Source organism: Aquarana catesbeiana, linkage group LG06 (assembly GCF_042186555.1).
Source record: "Aquarana catesbeiana isolate 2022-GZ linkage group LG06, ASM4218655v1, whole genome shotgun sequence".
NCBI classification, from domain to species: Eukaryota; Metazoa; Chordata; class Amphibia; order Anura; family Ranidae; genus Aquarana; species Aquarana catesbeiana.
In genome coordinates, this window is record NC_133329.1 from 271,960,943 (window position 1) to 271,983,570 (window position 22,628).

Genomic DNA, 22,628 nt, shown 5'->3' on the forward strand with positions numbered 1-22,628 from the left:
GATGTGCTCTAAAATTGTGCACAAACTACATACATTTTTAAAAGCCTTTAAAATAATTTACAGGTTACCACTTAAGATTTACAGAGAAGGTCTACTGCTAAAATTACTGCCCTCGATCTGACCTTCGCGGTGATACCTCACATGAATGGTGCAATTGCTGTTTACATATAACGCCAGACCGACGCTTGCGTACGCCTTTGCGCATGAGCATGGGGGGACTTTTTTTTTCTGTTATTTATTTTGTTTTTTAAACTGTTCCTTTCATTTTTTTTTTTAATCATTTTTATTGTTATCTCAGGGAATGTAAATATCCCCTATAATAGCAATAGGTAGTGACAGGTACTCTTTTTTTTTTAAATTGGGTCTAATAGACCCTAGATCTCTCCTCTGCCCTCAAGGCATCTGACCACACCAAGATCGGTGTGAAAATATGCTTTCCCAATGGCACTGTTTATATACTGCAAAACCGTTCCAGTAGCTTCTGATTTCTTAGGCCATAGAGATTGGAGCCATTCTGGTCTCCGATCAGCTCTATGGTGAGCTGGTGGAACTACCGGCTGCATTCTCGGGTTCCCTATTGGGACAGGAGAGCCAGAGAAAACCATGGAAGATGGTGGGGAGGTTGTTCCCTCCCACTGCTTGCAAAAGCAGTCTAGAGGCTAATTAGCCACTAGGATTACTTTTACATGAAAGCTGACCGCTGGCTGAAAAGAATGATACCAAGATGATACCTAAACCTGCAGGCATCATTCTGGTATAACCACTCAAAGTCCAGCAACATACCAGTACGTTGCTGGTCCTTGCTGGGCATATATTGTAATGTTCTTTTTTTCATTTTCTGTCAAGATAAATAAATCAGTGCTGTAGCTGAATGGCATACCTGAAAAGCAAACAATGGTAACGATAAAACATTAACTAAAAAAAAAAAAAAACTTGATTTTTTTAACGCAGTCTGTGCCTAAAAAATATATACCGAAGCATGGGGGCAATCAGCTTCTAATGTTATAAGCAAATCGCTTGTCAACCCCTGCCCATGCTTCGGCATATGTGCTCTTTTTTTTTTAACTGTGGTGGTGAAATCACCTCCTACAGCGCTGGAGTCACGGCTTTACGTATCATGGGAGCAAACATTATTGCTGTCAGAATAAATAAACCAGTGCTGCAGCTGAATGGCATACCTGCTAGGCAAATGATGGTTAAGAATAAAACAAAGTAACATTACAGTATAACAGTAAGACATACCATACCTGCAAAGCAAATACAATAAAACATTACAGCTCCAAAATACAGTAACAATAGAGAGAGAACAATAAATATAGAACAATGGAGAGCGGACAATAGAGAGCGAACATAAGAGAGAGAGCAATAGAGAGAAAAGAGAAATAAAACCACAACTATTTTTGGCTTTTTTTTTTTTGTGTTTTTTTGTTTTTTGCACTTTTATATAAACTGTAAACGTTCCAGATTAGGGTCTCTCAGAATGTGATGCCAATCTCATCTTTTGAGACCCTGTGTAAGTGTGCCCTAGCCCTGTGTAGTGCTGTATCCTACGCTAATACTCCGCTAGTATGTGGTAGCGTTTGAAACAGTCACCGATGCAGAGACCAGGTTGGTCAGGACAGGAGGGACAATAAAAGCGGGTGTCATGCCTAATTCCATGTTTTCTGCAGACACAACATCTTCTTTAGAGTATTCTTTGGGCAGGGGTACCAGGGAGGACATACGGAAAATGCTTCTAATGCAGACGGCTCACTACATTTGCATTGGGAAGGTGGGCCACAGCACTGTCTGGAAAAAGAAGGGCTGTGATGATCTCTTCCTGTAATTTAAGGAAGGACCCAGTTTGTCCTGAAGCTTCGTTTAGCACATAAGCATTCAGCAGAGCCAATTTTAATAAATATACAGACACTTTTTTATACCGGTGTCTGGCCTTACGGGCAATTTGGTACAGCACCAACAACTGGTCATTGAGGTCCACCCCACCCATGTTAAGGTTGTATTCGTGGACACAGGGGTTTCTTCACAACACTGGTTGCCGTAGGAATTTGGACAGTTGTATCTGTGTGAAGGGAGGACAGAATGAAAACTTTCTCATTATCTCTCCACTTCACAAATTATTACATTTCAAGCAGGCTATCTCCCCCCGTCTAAGTCGGGACTCTACAAGCCGTTGGGGGAAGCCCCAGCGATTAAATCGCATGGTGCCACATGCGCCAATTCAACAATCAAAAAGGTGACTAAAAAGTGGCTTGTGTAATAATTAAATAATAAATAAATACAAGTGAAACCCTTTTCCGAATAAGGGTGACACCAAGTCCCACACAATCTTACCAGAGCACTTTATGTAGTCTGGGCAGTTCTCTGGCTCCACCTGACTATCTCTTTGCTCGTAAACCATAAAACTATATGTATAGCCTGTTGTCCTGTCACAGAGCTTATACATCTTGACCCAATATCTGGCACGCTTGCTGGGAAGATACTGTTTGATAAACAAGCGGCCAAAAACCTTAATCAGGGACTCATCAACGCAGACAACTTGATCGGGAGTAAACAAGGCTGCAAACTGTTGGTTGAAGTGGTTTATGAGGGGCCAAATTTTGTGGAGCCGATCGTATCCAGGGTCTCCCCGAGTTCATTGTTATTGAAATGCATGAACCACAATATCTGCTCTTATTGTGTCCTGGTCATGGAGGCAGAGAACACGGGCATATGGTGAATTGGGTCAGTGGACCAATATGACCGCAACTCAAACTCACTTTTTTTTAACTAAGCCCATGAGGAGGGATAGGCCCATGAAGGTCTTAAATTAGAAGACCGCAAAGGGTCCTCAATCTCTGGCAAGGGTCAACTGGGGATTAGCAGCGATGAATTGACAAGCATACAAATTGCTTTGGTCTACAACAGATCATTAGAGATCTTCAATGAAAAACAGCGAATAAAAATCAAGTGACATAAAATCAACTTCCACCTGAATTCTGGGTTGGCCAGTGAATGGGGGAAGTACAGGTGCTGCAGAAGTGGTGGGCTCCCAATTCGGATTAGCAAATGCAGCAGGAAGGGCACTATGGGCTTGAAGGGCCTGTGTTTGTCTTTTTGGTGGCTGCAAGACTCTACTTGTGCCTGCCACCTCACCAGCTTAAACTGCACTTAAGGGACTCACCACGTCACCAAGTGTTACTGCAGTGCTGGATGTACGACCAGGATGTACTAGGCCACTGGTGCTTGACAGTTCATGGACGAGCGGCACTAGTAGTGGCTCTCTGCTCCATTCGAGAGCCCTGTGGTTCTTGCACCTCAACAACAGCAGAAGAACGGGGTCGGGTACGCCAGACCTTGGCAGGTACCACTACTCCGTCGTCAGAGCTATCTATCAGGGTGCCGCTGCTGTCTACTGGTTCGTATTCTGAGCCTGAATCAGACAGATGGGTCACTTCCTCTTCACTCTCATCTGTCAGGCTCAGAAATGTGTAGGCCTCTTCATTAGTGTAACCTTCAATTGGACATTTCGGCCTCTAAATTTAATGGTACACTAGTACAACTCACAGGAAAAAAAGAGCACCTGACTGTCAGTGATTGCTTCAAACGCTACCAAAAAACTGATAGCATTCGCAGAGATCAGGCCTGATTCTGTGAATGCTGCAGTTATGTGTATAGTGTTTTGTAAGTGACAGTGATCGATTGATATTGCACTTGGGTGGACTGGGCTGGGTGGAGGGGCTAAACGCAGGTGCTAGCAGGTATCTGGGCTGATCCCGCTAATGCCCCGTACACGCGGTCGGATTTTCCGACAGAAAATGTGTGATAGGACCTTGTTGTCGGAAATTCTGACCGTGTGTGGGCTCCATCACACATTTTCCATCGGATTTTCCGACACACAAAGTTTGAGAGCAGGATATAAAATTTTCCGACAACATAATCCGTTGTCGGAAATTCCGATCGTGTGTACACAAATCCGACGGACAAAGTGCCACGCATGCTCAGAATAAATAAAGAGATGAAAGCTATTGGCCACTGCCCCATTTATAGTCCCGACTTATGTGTTTTACGTCACCGCGTTTAGAACGATCAGATTTTCCGACAACTTTGTGTGACCATGTGTATGCAAGACAAGTTTGAGCCAACATCCGTCGATAAAAATCCTAGGATTTTGTTGTCGGAATGTCCGAACAAAGTCTGATCGTGTGTACGGGGCATAACACTGCATTTTTAGGATTTAGTTGCGTTAGTTAATTGTACTCCTAGATAGGTTATACTGCTTTTCGCCCAGACATAAGGAAATTGTTGTCTAAGGCTTTCGCTAGTAGTAGTATCCACCCCTAGATTCAAGATATAGGATTTAGTTTTGTTCACTTTATAGCACAAGACTTTGCTAAACCGGGCCAGTGTCCTTTGACTCTCCGGTAGAGAAGTGACTGGGTTTGTGACCATAAGTATAACGTCAGCGAATGAGCTACTTTTATGTTCTTGATCTGTGATGGGTATCCCCGAGATTTTTGTGTTAGATCTGATGCTTTCAGCTAGAGGTTCCATTACGAGATTAGAGATTAGGGGGTTAAGAGGGCAACCTTGTCTCGTTCCATACATGATCTGGAATGGCAATGAGAGGGTGTCTGCTGTGTAAACTTGGGCCGATGGGACAGAGTACAAGGCCATTATGGCATTGCAGATGTGTCCTTGGATTCCGAATTTGTGTTAAGGAGAGGTAGTTCCAATTTACTCTATCAAAAGCTTTTTCTGCGTCCAAAGATAGCAATATAGATGGAGTGGTGGATAGCATTTACTACTCTTCTGGTGGCATCTGATGCCTGGCATCTTTTCATAAATCCTGATTGATTTTTGGGAATAAGGGATGGTAATATGTCAACTAATTTATTTGCTATAAGCGTTGCATAAAGTTTTAGATCTATGTTAACCGCTTCCTGACCGCCTCAAGACGATATACGTCGGCAGAAGGGCACGTAAGGCAGAATCACGTACCTGTACGTTGCCCTTTAAGAGGCAGTTTGCGGGCATGCGCGGCGCTAGGAGCTTCGTGAGCATAATCGCGGGTCCTGCGGACTCGAGAGGAAGAACGGGGAAATGCTAATGTGAACAAACATTCTGCCCTGTAATCGGGAGCGGTGATCAGTGTTGTGTCACACACAGCCCTCCCCCCACAGTTAGAATCACTCCCTAGGACACACTTAACCCCTACAGCACCACCTAGTAGTTAACCCCTTCACTACCAGTCACATTTACACAATAATCAATGCATTTTTAATTGCACTGATCGCTGTATAAATGTGAACGGTCCCAAAATCGCGCTAAAAGTGTCCAATCTGTCCGCCATAATGTCGCAGTTACGATAAAAATCGCTAATCGCCGCCATTACTAATAAAAAAAATTATTAATAAAAATGCCATAAAACTATCCTCTATTTTGTAAACGCTATATCTTTTGTGAAAACCAATCAATAAACGCTTATTGCGATTTTTTTTTTTCTTTTTTTACCAAAAATATGTAGAATACGTATCGGCTTAAACTGCGTTTTTTCAAAATTGTCGCTATTTTTTGTTTATAGTGCAAAAAATAAAAACGCAGAGGTGATCAGATATCACCAAAAGAAAGCTCTATTTGTGGGAAAAAAAGGATGTCAATGTTGTTTGGGAGCCATGTCGCACGACCGCGTAATTGTCAATTAAAGCGATGCAGTGCCAAATTGCAAAAAGTGCTCTGGTCTTTGACCAGGTAAATGGTCCGTGGCTTAATTGGTTAAGTAAGGATATAGGACGGAAATTTTTTTCGGTTAGGTGGGTTCTTTTCCCGGTTTTGGAAGTGTCACAACTAATGTTGAAGGGGAATGTTGAAGAGGAGGCAGCTGAATTAAACATCTTACATAGTATAGGAGCTAGGATATTTTGCCTTTTTTTTTATAGTATTCTCCAGTGAAGCCATCCGGCCCTGGTGATTTAGAATTTGGAACATTGTTGATTGCTTGTAGTATTTCAGGGGTAATAAAGGGGGTGTTTAGATCTGAAAGTTGATGTGGCGATATATAGGGGAGATTAGTTTGCTCTAGGAAGGCTAAAATTTTCTCCTGAGACAGTTTATGGGTACTTTTGTCTTCTCCAATATTGTAGAGATCTTTATAGTATGCACTGAATGTACTGGCGATTAAATTAGGTTTGAGTAATTTCTCGTTAGTGTGAGGGTGGAATAGGAATGGGATTTTACTTTTGGTTCTATGGCCTTTGACATGTCATGACATTGCTTTACCCGCCTTGTTCCCTGTTGTATATGTAGTCACTTTAAGCTTGCTATACGTCTTCCCTAAGGACTCAAGAAGTAGAGAGCGTAATTCATGGTGCAATGAGAAGATTTTGGATTGGAGTAGAGGGGAAGGATTAGTCTTATTCACAGATTCAGTGGCTGCTATGTCTGCTGTTATTTCATCTAACATCTGCGTCTTTTTCTTTACTCCAGCCCCCATTTGGATAAATACTCCTCTTATGATGGCTTTATGGATATTTCATACCACCAGCGGGTCAGATACTGATTCAGAATTACATGAGAAAAATTCCTCCAATTGAAGTTGGGGGGGGGGGTGATTGCAGGAGTTTTGGAGAAGGTAGTTATTAACTCTCCATAAGTAAGAGTTAGGTCGAGAATATTTAGCGGCTATGGTAATGCTGATAAGGGGCATAGTCTGACCAGGTGGTAGTGTGGATGTCCGAAGCCGATATTTTTTGAAGTAACCACTTGTCGGAAAGGAAGAGATCTATTTCTGAGTAGGTGTTGTGGCGTGGGGGCTGGTTAGTATAGTCACGTTCACTTGCATGACAACACCTCCACACGTCGAATAAATCGTTAGAAGCAATAAATTTGTTTAGAGGGGATGTATGTCTCTTGGCCCCTGCGGTCGAGTCCATCACATTATCTGGAACTAAATTAAAGTCTCCACAAATCAGCAGGTGACCTTGTACTTTTCTCGCTGTGTTCAGAGTCCTTTTGAGGAAGTGCATCTGGCGTTGGTTCGGGGAATAGATGGAGACTAATGCATATTGTATATTGTTGATTGTACAAATTAGGATGATGAAATGTCCTTCCGGAACTGCAATGCTTTTTTGGAGGTGAAAGGCAACAGTGTTCCTTATGGCTATGAAAACATTGCTTTGTTTCCTGGAGTAGTAGGCTTGAAACGTATGTGGGAATAGTCTATGTTGGCAACAGGGAAATGCGTCTTGAACAAAATGTGTCTCTTGGATGCAAAGAATATTGCATTTATGTGCTAAAGCTGTTTTCCACATGGAAGTTCGTTTTACAGGATGGTTTAGACCCTTTGCATTTAGAGACAGTATGTTGAAAGACATGTTGGTGGGTGGTGTTATGCAGAAAGCTTGTAGGTGACTTACGATTGGAAGTGGTCGGCGGTTGGTTCCTCACGAATGTGGTTGTTGTTGCTGGAGGTAGTCTGTCCTTGGGAGCTCCGACTTGAACTGCAAAATTGTTAGGTTGTCAAGGATTCTAAGAAGGTTATAAACAAGTTTAGAAATGAGCTGTGGACGTTTAGCTTCTGGATTAATGTTTTGGAAAGGTTAGTTCAAAAGTGGATTTGACAGAAATAAAGAAAGAATAAACAATAAAAAAGAAATACAGCTCAAAATACAACAGAAAAACATGTCAGCAGCGTGTAACTCTAGAGAGGTGCTGACCAAACTTGGGGGAAAGTTCAAAAACTGGTTGGTTGAGTGTTAAGTCTGACCAGACATAATGCTGTCTATTCATGTTGGCAGGGTAAGAATAATTATTTTTGAATGGTCTTGAAATTTCCACGGCTTTTCCCAAAGGAAAAAGGGTTGGGCTTCCCGTTGGACTCGGGTGTGTTGCGTGGGAGTTCTGGGATGATACCCCAAGTGTGTAGAAGTTTCAATCCTCCTTCCATTGTGGAAATTGTGTGTGGGACTCCATTGTAAGTAGCCAGTATAGTCGCCAAATGGTGCCACTTGTAGCTTATCTTGTGGTTATTAAGAGCCTTTGTCACTGTTTTCAGTTGCCTTATTTGAAGTGTAAATTGTGAGAGATCTGCAAACAATTGGATATCTGAATATGGTGCTGGGAGTATGGAAGTCTCCCTGGCCTTTGATAGGATTTGTTCTTTGGCCTGAAAGAAATGGATCCGCAGGAGCACATCCCAGGGGATAGCTTCTTCTAGGTGGTGTCGTTTAGGTATTCTCTGAATATGATCAATAGTGAGCTCTACTTGAGATAATTATTATTATTATTATACAGGATTTATATAGCGCCAACAGTTTACGCAGTGCTTTACAATATAAAAGGGAGACAATACAGTTATAATACAATAAGATACAGGAGTATTAAGAGGGTCCTGCTCAGAAGAGCTTACAATCTAATGGGGTGGGGCAGGTGGTACAAAAGGATGTAACTGTGGGGAATGAGCTGATGGAAGTGGTAAAAGATTAGTTAGAGACGTTATAGGCTTTCCTGAAGAGATGAGTTTTCAGGGATCGCCTGAAGGTAGCAAGAGTAGGGGATAGCCAGACAGGTGGAGGTAACGAGTTCCAGAGGATGGGAGAGGCTCTGGAGAAATCCTGGAGACGAGCATGAGAGGAGGAGACGAGAGAGCTTGAGGGCCCTTTCACACTGGGGCGGGGCGGCGTCGGCGGTAAAGCGCCGCTATTGTAAGCGGCGCTTTACCGTCGGTATTCGGCCGCTAGCGGGGTGGTTTTACCCCCCGCTAGCGGCCGAAAAAGGGTTAAAAACCATCGGAAAGCGCCTCTGCAGAGGCGCTTTGCTGGCGTTATAGCCGCGCTGTTCTATTGATTTCAATGGGCAGGAGCGGTAAAGAAGAGGTATACACTCCGCTCCTTCACCGCTCCAAAGATGCTGCTAGCAGGACTTTTTTTCCCGTCCTGCTAGCGCACCGCTCCAGTGTGAAAGCCCTCGGGGCTTTCACACTGGAATCAAAGCAGCGGCACTTTCGGGTCGGTTTGCAGGCGCTATTATTAGCGCAATAGTGCCTGCAAACCACCCCAGTGTGAAAGGACCCTGAAAGTAGGAGGTCGGAGAGGACGATTAGGGTGATATTTGGAGACAAGATTGGTGATGTAGCTTGGGACAGAGTTGTGAATGGCTTTGTATGTTGTGGTTAGTATTTTGAATTTAATTTGCTGGGTGATTGGGAGCCAGTGTAGGGATTGGAGGAGAGGGTTGGCAGACACTGATCAGTTGGTAAGGTGGATAAGTCTGGCAGCAGCATTCATGATAGACTGAAGAGGGGATAGCCTATGGAGAGGCAGACCAATGAGAAGGGAGTTGCAATAGTCAAGGCGAGAGATAACAAGGGAGTGAATGAGGAGCTTCTGGTAGAAGTGCAGAAAACATAGTGCTAGCATACTTGCACAGCTCTGCGGGCAGAATGGACTCAGGGATACCACATATTTTTAATGTTATTGCATCTATAGTGGTCCTCTAGGTCCAACAGCGTTGCTTTGATCCACATAGAATCCTCTTTTTGCTCTGCATAAGCATCCACCAGATCATTCACTGTGTCGATGTTCCTCCATTTTATTTTCCATATAGTGTATTCTGTCCCCCATATGCTGCATATCAGCAGAAAACTTATGTATCAGGAAAGACAGATTGGACATAAGGGAGGATTGTAGTGACATGAGTATATCCTTCATAGTATTGTCCAGAACCGGTTGCCCTGAGGTGGGGAATGGCGTGTTCATTATGCAGACCTGTACTCACTGTGTCTGCGGCCTGTTGAAGAGGATCCATCCGCATTCTCGTCTTTGCTGGGCTTTGAGACACTGGAGATGATGGAGAAGAATTGTGGAGAGAGAAGGATGTTTTCATGTGCATTGCTATCTGGGAGGTCTGTGTATGCCGCGGATGATCGTGCAGTGTCTCCGGTGGTGCCATCTTAGCTTTTTCGTGCCTCTCTCCTGGCCCTGCTTGTGGGACATCATTGCGGTGAGTGTAGGGGTGTCCTGTGGAGCTCCATAGGGCTGTATTCTTGCCCTGCAGTGGGGTTTGTTCGGTTGGCTGTGAGGAGCTCAGAACTTAGGCAAACATCTCTTATGCGTGCAAGCCAAACCTCCCCTCCCCATAACTATAATTTTTTACAGTTAAAAAAAAAAGATTACTTTTTTTTTTTCCATCACGTAGGTGATGTCCCCTATGTGATGATTTTTTTCTTTTTTGGTGACATAGAAAAACACAAACCCTCTATAGTGGGATTTTAACAGACATAAATAATACAGATATATTGTACTTTAATTGTATTGATTAGAACAATGTATAGTAAAAATTAATATATAATGCAGTCGTATAAAGAATAATTTATACAAGAGAACCATATAGTTTGGATGTCAACTTGTAGATCATAGCGACAAAGAACAAAGAAAACATCCAACGTTTTTCAAAAAGTTTGTGTTTATATTCTTCCTTAGAGGTAAGTATGGTTGTAAAGATACATTGGTCTATAACAGAAAAAGGAGTATCATTAAGTAACAACAAAATTGTCTACATAATGTATAGGTATACCTTAATATTAAGATGATTACTAACCATGATGTATATATCACATGAAAAAGACTGCATATTTTGAAAACGGCTTACCATTGCCTTCTATCGAGTATCCACCCAGTACTTGAGGGAGTATGGATGTCAGACACGCTTGCTTTCCCACCACTGAGGACAAAGGAGACCGTTTGACATCCTGTTGACATCCAAGCTATATGGTTCTCTTGTATAACTTATTATTTATATGTTATATGACTGCATTAAATATTTATTTTAATATACATTGTTTTAATCAATACAAATAAAGTACAAATTGATTTTATATATCTGTATTATTTATGCTCATTAATATCCCACGATAGAGTGTTAGTGTTTTTCTATGCAAGATTTAGGGATGTGGGCACCAGTTTAGAAATTACCATCAACAGTTTCTCCATTGTCTGTCTGTTTTTTTTTTTTTTTTTTTTTGGTGACAGGTTCTTTTTAACCACTTCAGCCCCAGATGGATTTACCCCCTTAATGACCAGGCCATTTTTTGTGATACGGCACTGCACCTGACCATTGCGCGGGCATGCGGCGTTGTACCCAAACAAAATTGATGTAATTTTTTCTCACAAATAGAGCTTTCTTTTGGTGGTATTTGATCACCTCTGCGGTTTTTATTTTTTGTGCTATAAACAAAAAATAAAACAATTAAAAAAAAAAAAAAATCTTTCTGCTATAATGCACATTCAAAAAAAAAAGTAAAACATCAAATTTCTTCATCAGTTTAGGTCAATATGTATTCTGCTACATATTTTTGGTAAAAAAAACCAAACTGCAATAAGCTTATATTAATTGGTTTGCGCAAAAGTTATAGTGTCTATAAATTAGGGGATAAATTTAGGGACTTTTATTTTTTTTTTAATTGTTTTACTAGTAATGACAGTGATCTGCGATTTTTAGTGGGACTACGACATTGCAGCGGACAAATCTGACCCCAAGTGACATTTATCGGGGACCAGTGACACCAATACAGTGCACTGCTCAATGTATAAATGACACTGGCAGGGAAGGATTAACATTAGGGGGCAATCAAGGGGTTAACTGTGTTCCTTAGGTGTGTTCTAACTGTGTGGGGGATGGGCTCACTGGGACAACACAAAGATCGCTGTTCCTGATCACTGGGAACAGCAGATTTCCATGTTGTCCTCTGTCAGAATGGGGATCTGCCTTGGTTACATAGGCAGATCCCCGTTCTGCCTCTCTGCGCGCGAGCTGCCCGGCGTGCATCTGGCGGTGTGCACCCACACTGTCTCATGCACAGACTGACATACAGGTACGTCGGTTTGCGCAGCCGAGCAGTATATCTGCAGAAGGCGGTCGGCAAGTGGTTAATGAGACATCCAGAACCTAAAAGACCCCGCATGTGTCCCCTGTGCTCCACTGAATGCAATGCACTTGCACTATATTACAATCTTTTCTAGGCCTAATGGCCGGGTAAACTGTCAATGGGAACCTGAAAGTGACGCCAACAACTAGAAGGGGAAAAGAGCAGACGTGTGGCCGCATACGGGGTGTGGGAAGCATTCGAGCAGCAGCTCAGGAGTCAGAAAGAAAATTCTTGTCGCTATGGCAACCTGGCATCTGGGGTTTGTCGAGCCCTGATTTAGAGCATCATACTTGGATCTGAATGTGTTCCACTTGAATTTGCTATCCAGTTTAATTTCTACTGTAGATCAGTCGTCATTGCCCAGTGTTTTTGGGATCATGGCTTCACTGCTAACATTGGGTGTATATGACCACTAGACTGATGTCAAATTCTAAATTATTTTGCCTTTTACTGTATGTAATGCCAGCAAGTGTATTGTAATACCAAAACTTGTAAGTTGCATATAAAAATAGGAAGTGTTTAAAATCCCTGTCAGCTTATTTCTTTCTGTCTGTGTCCCCTTGGGGAGATTTATTTCAACTTCCTCCCCACAGATGCAACAGGAAGCAAGAATTTCTAAAACTTGAGATGGGTTCAACTCTTAGAAAGCCTGCCTCCAGAACAAGAGTCCAAATTGGAAGATGTACCACTACCTCTTGTTCTGGTGACAACTGTAACATTTTGAATTTCCATTTGCTTTCTGTCAAAGGCAGTAGTCAATAGGACAAATACTGGGCAGAGGACACAGACATAATTAAATCTTGACAAGGGTTCTAGTCCTTTTCTTATAAAAAAAAAAAAAATAAACAAATAATAAACCTAAATAACTTTATTTGTATAAATATGTTGATAATATGTTAATGCTAGGAAAATGCGGTGTATGTGTTTTGCCATTCAGTTGGAACTGACTTTTTGTGACCTTGTGGGTGCCAAACCAGTCTGTTGGAAACCAAGAGCTCCCCCAAGTTTTGAATCTTTGGTTTAGCAATGCGATCCATTGCTGTCCATTCTTAAATCTTCAGGTCCCTATTCCTTTTGCCTTTAGCCCCTGCAGCCTTCCTTTTCTTTAGTCTTTCCCAGCATTAGAACTGCAGTATTTGATCATGCAATATGATAATTAAAAGTGTATAAATAATTGCTATATAGTAGTTTAATGCTGAAATATTAAAGCCACCCTAACAATTGGAAAAACCATACATTTTTATTCACACTAGGTTTTAAAGTTGAACTCCAGGGTTAACATTTTTAAATCTTACGTTGGTCCAGTTTGGTTACATCTAGTTCTTCAAATCTCACATCCATGGGGGTGCTTGGAGGGTACAAATTGCCTGTGCTACATACAGTCAGCTGTAAGTTTAAGGGTCCTTTCACACTGGGCTGCTTTGCAGGCGCTATTGCGCTAATAATAGCGCCTGCAAACCGACCCGAATGTGCCGCTGTTTTGATTCCAGTGTGAAAGCCCCGAGGGCTTTCACACTGGAGCGGTGCGCTAGCAGGACGGGAAAAAAGTCCTGCTAGCAGCATCTTTGGAGCGGTGAAGGAGTGGAGTGTATACCGCTCCTTCACCTCTCCTGCCCATTGAAATTAATGGGACAACTCGGCTATACCGCCGGCAAAGCGCCTCTGCAGAGGCGCTTTCCGTAGGTTTTTAACCCTTTCTCCGCCGCTAGCGGGGAGTAAAACTGTCCCGCTAGCGTCCGAATACCGACGGTAAAGCGCCGCTTACAATAGCGGCGCTTTACCGCTGACCCCGCCCCAGTGTGAAAGGGCCCTAAGTAAAAAAAAAAAGATAATTCTTGCATTTCAGGTTTAAATTAATACAAGTTAGAACTCCAGACAAACAAGTAGACAGTTGACATGCATATACATTTACTGTTTTACTAGCCAAAGAAATTCTGATTTTGTACAACCAGTCCTGTTATTTATACACACAGTGTACAACTAGGCAGGTATCAATCCTACCATGAACAGTATTGATTGTTAGCTTATTTATGGGTTACTTTCCTTAGTGACATGTTATTTCACTACTTTGAGACTTTCATCATTTTCTATGGTATGTAATGTATTCTCAAGATCTCTGTTAAAGTGTTACTAAACACACAAAAGTAAAATGAGTCTGTATATGCAGTAAACCATGTTTTTATACTCACTGTGGAACCTAAGGCATTATTCTTCTGCATTGTGTAAAACAGCTGTTTGATCCTGTCTCCCCTGATCTTCCCCTTCTTCCACGCTCTCTAATTAATCTCCTGATAGAACAGAGCCTTTGGAGGCATTCTGCACATGCTCAGTTTGGTGTGTATTGCTAGAGAGTTTTTTTCTTGGGAGGGTGAATGTGATCAGCACAGGGCCAATCAGCACTGTCTAGACAGAGGGTTACTGGTCCCCCAGCCTCATAAGAAATTCAGAGTAGAATGAAAACTCCTCCTACAAGCTTTAACCAGACACTGATAGAAGTCACAAGATTGCTATATACTGCTGATGAGAAAAGGTATTTAGCCGTTTATATTTACTAAAATAATTGAATTTTCATTTTCTGTGTACTGTGGGACACCAGATATAGTGAATGCAGAGTGCTGGGTTTGGTAACACTTTAACCACTTGCCGACCGCTGCACGCCGATTTACGTCAGCACAATGGCAGCGATGGGCAAATTGGCGTACCTGTACGTCCCATTTAATTGGTGGGGCTAGTGGACCCGCGGAATCGATGTCCGCTGGTGTCCCGCGATCATGTCACGGAGCCGCAGAACAAGGCTTTTCCCCGTTCTGCCTAGTGACATGACAGGGATCTACTGCTTCCTGTCATCGGGAGCAGTGATTGCTGTCATGTCAGTGGTAGCCCATCCCCCCCACAGTTAGAATCACTCCCTAGGACACACTTAACACCTTGATCGCCCCCTAGTGTTTAACCCCTTCCCTGCCAGTGTCATTTACACAGTAATCAGTGCATTTTTATAGCACTGGTCGCTGTATAAATGACAATGGTCCCAAAATAGTGTCAAAAGTGTCCGATGTGTCCGCCATAATGTTGCAGTTATGATAAAAATCGCAGATCGCCGCCATTGCTATTAAAAATATAATAATAATAATAATGCCATAAATATACCCCATATATTGTAGACGCTATAACTTTTGCGCAAACCAATCAATATATGCTTATTGCGATTTGTAGAAGAATAAATATCGGTCTAACTAAGGAAAAAATGTGGGGTTTTTTTATATATTTTTGGGGATATTTATTATAGCAAAAAGTAAAAAATATTGTTTTATTTCAAAATTGTCGCTCTTTTTTTGTTTATAGCACAAAAAATAAAACCACAGAGGTGATCAAATACCACCAAAAGAAAGCTCTATTTGTGGGAAAAAAAGGACGTTAATTTTGTTTTGGTGTAACATTGCGCAGCCGCGCAATTGTCAGTTGAAGCGACACAGTGCTGAATCGCAAATAATGCTCTGGTCAGGAAGGGGGTAAAATCTTCCGGCTGAAGCGGTTAAAGTAGAAATATAGTCAAAACATTTTTATTTTTTTTTGATAGCGCAAGGGAGGATTATAACCCCTGTCAAATATTTTTCACCATCTCTATCCCATTGCAGATATTTCAGTCCATTTCCTGTCCCATAGTCAAACAGGAAGTGAGATGAAATCTATGCAAATTAAGGAAATACGTTGGGGACTCCTAGGTCACCAGAACTTGTGTCCCCATTGGAAGATTACTTTTCTCAGGACAACACAAAATTTGTGATTTTCTTTACTTTAATTTTTTTTATGAAAATGGTAAACAGAATAAATAGAGAGGGTGGATCTACCTAGTGGGGGCACAGACAGCACTAAAAACTGACAGGCGTTATAATCCCTCTCCACTCTGTCCAAAACAGGGGAAAAAAAGGGTTTTCCTTTAGTTATACTTAAATGTTAAATTTAAGTGAGTGCATTTATATTGACGATCCTTGTATATTTTTACAAACATTAAAAAATACAATTGAAACTAAACTAAGGCTACTTTCACACTGGGGCGGGTGTCGGCGGTAAAGTGGCACTATTTTTAGCGCCGTTTTAGTGGCGATATTCGGCCACCAGCAGGGCGGTTTTAACCCCCGCTAGCGGCTGAAAAAGGGTTAAAACCGCCGGCAGCAGCGCTGCATTGTTTTCAATGGGAAGGGGCGCTTTAGGAGCGGTGTATACACCGCTGCAAAGATGCGGCTTGCAAGACTTTTTTTTCCCGTCCTGCAAGCGCACCGCTCCAGTGTGAAAGCGCTCAGGCTTTCACACTGGAGACACAGGAGATGCTCTTTACAGGCACTATGCAGGTGCTGTTTTTAGCGCTGTAGCGCCTGTAAAGCGCCTCAGTGTGAAAGTAGCCTAAGAATTAGAAAAGTGATCTTCCTGACAAGCCCAGGTGTATAATGGGAATGGCTTGCAAAAGTTACAAATTGTTTGGCAGGTAAAACATTGAACACGTGTGTGATTTAACAAGGTATTTTGGCTGTTTTCATTGAGTTCCACTTTAAAAAAGACCAACACTGGAAAGCAATGGCCACAGAGAGATCGTCAGTAATGACCACCAGGCATTTTTATGTTCTTTTCCCTATTTAAACACGCTGTTCAAGATTTTCACTGTAATTGGATGCAGTCCAATTCCTGAACTATTTCACTGAATACTAATCACAGTAAAATATAGTTAAAATGTTTATTTTGTTTCTGAAGTCAAGAAAAATGTTGACCTCACAGCATTTCTAATGCCTTTAAATTCTTCTTTGGCGAGGACTATCTCAGCATCTTTAAGCATCGATCAGTGTGTTAAGTTGTAGAAAAACTGAAAGTTATTCCGCTTTTGTACCTTTGAATCTGCATTTAACAATTTGCTTTGGTGTACGGTTTATCAGCTTATCTTTTCAGTCTTCGACATATCATCTTTCCTGAGCTACTTGTAATGACAAGCCTACTGATTTAAATTGTGTTCAATTTACACGCATCACAGTGTTCTCCGGATAAATCAAACAGAACATTCCGTGTCTGAAAGCACTTTAAATTCTGTTTGCTATTTCTTACGGACGAATTACATGCTTCAGGAAAGCTCCATTTCAAATGGACATTTTCCATGAGACCTGTGCATGTTCTTAAAGTAGGAATTCACCATATGACCCAACAATACAAAGCCAAACCCCATCTGTGCCATATTTGCTTTTGGAGATGCTGCTGAAGGAGGAAAGGGAACAAGATAAGTACTCCAGATTAAAAGAAACATATGTCACACCAGTGGGTTTTAGAAATCCTGAATACAACTTTTAGAGGAAATGTTAGTTCAGAACTCCCTATTTAAACTGTAAATTACATTTACAGTAGGCAATCCTGTAGCTCAGATTCCTTGCACAGATGTGTCTTTATCAAACTTTTTAATCGAAAGATGGATTTCAATTTTCCTCTTGTGATTGCCAATAATTTTACAATAATTATGTTGAATCATATATTCTGTATGCACCCCTTTTTATATGCTGGTTAGTGTTCTAGCTGTCAGTGCTGTTGAAAGCTTTTAATGCTTGTCACAATGTTTCAGTTGTTTCCACTAATGAAAACACATGCTGACAATACAGATAGCAGTGACCACTTATATAGTAACAGATGGTACGATTTTCCTTTTAATCAGCATAGTATCTGTCCCCAAAAAAATCAGAAGAGTAAGACCACACATGCTCACATGGCGATCACACCCGCCAACCGAGCGCATTGAGTCCCCCAGCAGGCAGCGGCTGCTATGGCTCTTAAAGGAGCCGCCGTACATATATGGTGATTGGCGCAGGAGAGCCATCCTGCCGCCGTATATGTACAGGCGCCAGTCGGGAAGTAGCTAAAAGGTCTCAATAAAACACCACCAACCCACCTACATTTAGAACGTAAAGTAAATGTAAACTCTCTCCTATACCCAGTGCCTCAGATGATACACGGAGATTAAACAAATCTCCCTACATACACTTTACATGTATATCTGCTGTCTTCAGCTTGCTATATTCTTTAGAAAGTGAACACTGTGTTAGAATTTTTTTACCTGTTCAGCACTGGGTGTGGAGTCTGAGCATACACTTTGTGACAGCTGATTAAATGAAAGGCACCCCCCCCCCCCCCCACTTTACATAGTCAGAGGAAGGAAGGAATGTGCAGAGCTGTGCTGTCAATAGATCAGCTATCTGCTAATCAATTTCTATGCACCATCCCCAACACAAATTTCAGGCTGGTTTTATCTTGGTTGTCTGAGAATTTGTCAGAAGTTATGGTGATAACAGAAGAATGGAACAGCAGAAAGACACCAGCCTTAGGGCTTTGGAGAGAGATCAGATATACTGTATGTGCTTAGGTCAAATTTCATGAATTAGGTTTACATCCACTTTAACAACATTCCAGATAATGCAGAATTTAGGAGCTATTATGTGCTCCCCAAGATCCTCAAGCCAGGAAATCCAAGCAGACCCACCATAACAGGTTTGAATATACTCACTGAACAAATGTCAAGCCTTGTAGAAAATGTTCTAAAGCCATTACAAATACTGCTAGTTTCCTGCAAGATGCAACTGATTTCCTGAACAAGCTTCACAATATACAGCAATTACCACCAGATACACTTCTGAGGACTATGGATGTACAATCTTTGTAGAGCCACATCCCTAAAAAGGATGTAATTGCTGCATGTCATAGACTTTTATCTTCAACAAACCACAAATATTGCTGATGATGTTACACGGCTAATTGAAATAATTCTAGCACACAACTATTTTACTATGGGTACTTCTATGGGGGGTGAAATGGCACAGCAACATTCCAATGTAGACCAGGACAAATTCTTTAGCATATACAGGTATATATAACAGTGGGTAAAATAAGTATTGCACACATCCCTATTTTTCTAGATGAACATATTTCTAAAGGTGCTATTGACATGAAATGTTCACCAAATGTCGGTAACAACCCATGCAGTCCATACATACAAAGAAACCAAAAACAAATCAGTTCAGAAATGAAGTTATGTGTAATAAAATGGAATGACACAGGGAGAAAGTATTGAACATGCTAACGGAAATGTATTTAATACTTTGTACAAAATCCTTTGTTGGTAATGACAGCTTCAAGACACCTCCTATATGGAGAAACAAGGCACATTCATTGCTCAGGTGTGATTTTAGCCCATTCTTCCACACAAACAGACTTCAAATCTTGAAGGTTCCATGGGCCTCTTCTATGAACTCTGATCTTTAGTACTTTCTATAGATTTTCTATTGGATTCAAGTCAAGTGATTGGCTGGACCATTCTAGCATCTTCATTTTCTTTCTTTGAAACCATATTTTATTTAAGTATAGTGATCATATGAAGCCATTTATTATCACATGCTGTAGCTGTTTGGCTCCTTTTTTAAATCATAATGATAATTAATGATATCATAATGATAACAGAAATCATCCAAATTGCCCTGAAATGTTTGGTCTTGGTACACACACAAGGGGACACACACAGGTTAAAATGACGTTAAAGGTTAATTTCTCACATCTGCGGCTTTTTAAATTGCAATTTAAACAGCCCATCTGTACCATGTGATTAGTTTTGACTAATCACAAACCAAACTGATTGAATCAGTTTCATTCAGTAAAATGCTTGCTTATAATATACTGCTATAAGCAATCATAATGTGCAAAAAATAAATACATAAATAAAAAATCCTGATCACTTCCCCAGATAAGTGCATTGTTACTATGGTAACATTATGTTGCTCAGGTCACAGTGTGTTAAAAAAAAATGTAGTTATAATTTTTTAGTTTTTGTTCATACTGTTACCAGTCAGTGTCCCTGATCACTGCCACACCAGTAATTTGATGATGCTGTACGGCACTGGTGACAGTATGTTAAAGATATTATTTTTTATTTTCCCCAAAAATATATTTTCACAAAAATTGACATCTTCAAAAAGCCTGCAATGTCTACTGAATACCTTGGACTGTCTACTTTCCAAAAAAGGGTAATTTGAGGGGGGGGGGTTGTACTGTCCTGGCATTTTAGGATCTCAGCACATCAGGATTGATCAATTTTCAGATATACAGTATACCAAAGTTTGTGGGCTCTATAACTTTCCTACGGACTAAATAATATACACCGATTTGGGTTATTTTCACCGAAGAAATGTAGCAGAAGTTTTGGCCTAAATTTATGAAGATCAATTTCTTATTTGCAAAATTTTATTAGAAGAACCGAAGAAAAACACTTTTTTTTTTTTTTTTTTCAAAATGTTTAGTCTTTTTTTGTTTGTTTAGCAAAACATTAAAAACACAGTGGTGATCAAATACCACATAAAGAATGCTCTAATTGTGTGAATAAAATGATACAAATTTTGTTTGGGTATAGTCTTGCATGACTGCGTGATTTTAATTCAACCCCACTCTGCTCTATGTCCTTGGAGGACCGGAACAACGTCTGACGTCACTTCCTGACCTCTAGCTTAAAGAGATTTTTTATTTTATGGGTAAATTAAAGATTTGGTGTCTTTTTTACTACAGATCTCTCAATAAAGATGACCTGTCATGCTTATTTCTATTACAAGGGAAGTTTACATTCCTTGTAATAGGAATAAAAGGACAGCGTAAAAATAAAAAGTAAAATAATTAAAAAAAAAAAAAAAATGAAAGTGCTTGATCTTTCCGCTCTCGCGGAAGCGAACACATACGTAAGTCGTGCCCACATGTGTAAACGGTGTTCAAACCACACATGTGAGGTATCGCCATGATCATTAGAGTGAGAGCAATAATTCTAGCAGACCACCTCTAACTATAAACAGGTAACCAGGTTTGTCGCCATTCCGTGAGCATGACATTTAAGGTATCTATTTACTCAGCATAGCATCATCTTTCACGTTATACAAACAAATTAGGCTAACTTTAGTATTTTTTATTTATTTATTAAAGTGTTTTTTTTTCAAAAAAATTGTGTTTGAAAGACCACTGTGCAAATACAGTGTGACATAAAATATTACCACAATTGCCATTTTAGTCTCTATGGTCTCTGCCATAATCTCAATACAGGGCACATTCACCCCCTTCCTGCCCAGGCCATTTTTCAGCTTTCAGCGTTTTCACACTTTGGATGACAATTGCGCAGTCATGCTACACTGTGCCCATATGACATTTTTATCATTTTTTTTCACACAAATAGTTTTTTTTTCCTTTGGTGGTATTTAATCACTGCTGTTTTTTTTTTTTTTTTTTTTTGTAACTAATATTTTGAAAAAAAAAAGGTTTTCTTAGTTTCTGTAAATTTTGTAAATAAGTAATTTTTCTCCTTCCCTGATGTGCGCTGATGAGGCTGCACTGATGAGGTGGCACTGATCAGGTGACACTGATAAGGAGGCACTAATATGCCACACATATGGGCACTGATGAGCACTGATAGGTGGCACTGATAAGTGGCACTGGTGGGCATGGATAGGCAGCACTGATGGGCATTGATGGGTGGCACTGATGGGTGACGTTGATGGGCATTGATGGGCAGCACTGATAGGCGGCACTGAAAGCCAGCACTGACTGACATCACTGGTGGGCACTGATTGATGGCACTTGTGGGCACTGATTGATGGCACTGCTGGTGCTTTATTGTAATCAGGGCACTGATGATCAGTGCCCTGATTACCTGTCTTGCTGTCCCCTGCGAGGAGATGCTGATGATCGACTCACCTCGCCACACACACTCCTGTCAGTGTGAGGCAAAGAGAGACGATTACCGGCACTTCCGTGTTTACATGTGACTGGCTGTGATTGGACACAGCCGATCACTTGATCAAAGAGCCGCATCATCGGCTGTTTACAGAGATCGGGGTCGCGCCATGTCCTAGCAACACGGTGTAGCCGTGATCGTCATATGATGTCCTATCAGAACGAGAGCCGCACGGCCCCACTTGCCGTCATCTGATGGTGGGCGGGCGACTTGTAAACAAAAGTTCCAGAAAAGACCTGATCAGCAAGTGGTTAAATACCACTAAAAGAAAGCTCTATCTGTTTACAATTTAAAAAAAAAGTTACACATTTCATTTAAGTACATTCTTGCATGCGGGAGTAATTGTCATTCAAAGTGTGACAGTGCTGAGAGCTGAAAAATGGCCTGGACTGGAAGAGGGTGAAGAGGTATCAACTCCTATTTACTCTGGCCCACAAAAAAAAAGAAAAAAGAAAAGAAAAACATTGGCTGTGATTGGGCTTTAAATATTGTATGTTTTGTGACTGAAGATATATACCAGAAATATCAGCAGTTGATTACAGTGTGCTTGAATGAAATAAAGGCAGTAAGCTATGGACTATTTTTGTTTTAATACTTTTTAGAATGTCCCTGAGCATTTACATCTTTTTTTATTATTTACTTATAGGCATATTCAAATGATGATGCCCTTTTTTACAAGCTCCACACCTTTTGTCATGTGATTGTATTTGTGAAAACTAATGCTTTTTTAGATCCATTGTTACTTTTTGACTGAACAGACCAACAAACAAGAGAAAAAAGGGGGTTATTTCATGTTTTTATCTTCTATAAAAGCAGGCCATACATTGATTGAAATTTGGCTAGTTCATCAGGTATCGGCCGAATTTCCATCAATGTATGGGCAGGCTGGTTGTACAGAAGTCAATCTGCTGATCAAATTCTGTACAACTAGCCTGTTGGAAA

General features: G+C 41.0%; 1 protein-coding gene across 4 annotated transcripts in view; it reads left to right on the top strand.

The window, feature by feature from the left end:
- The window catches only part of PARD3B (par-3 family cell polarity regulator beta), a 2,266,259-nt gene that overhangs the window by 928,338 nt on the left and 1,315,293 nt on the right, over nucleotides 1-22,628 (top strand). The window lies entirely within an intron of this gene.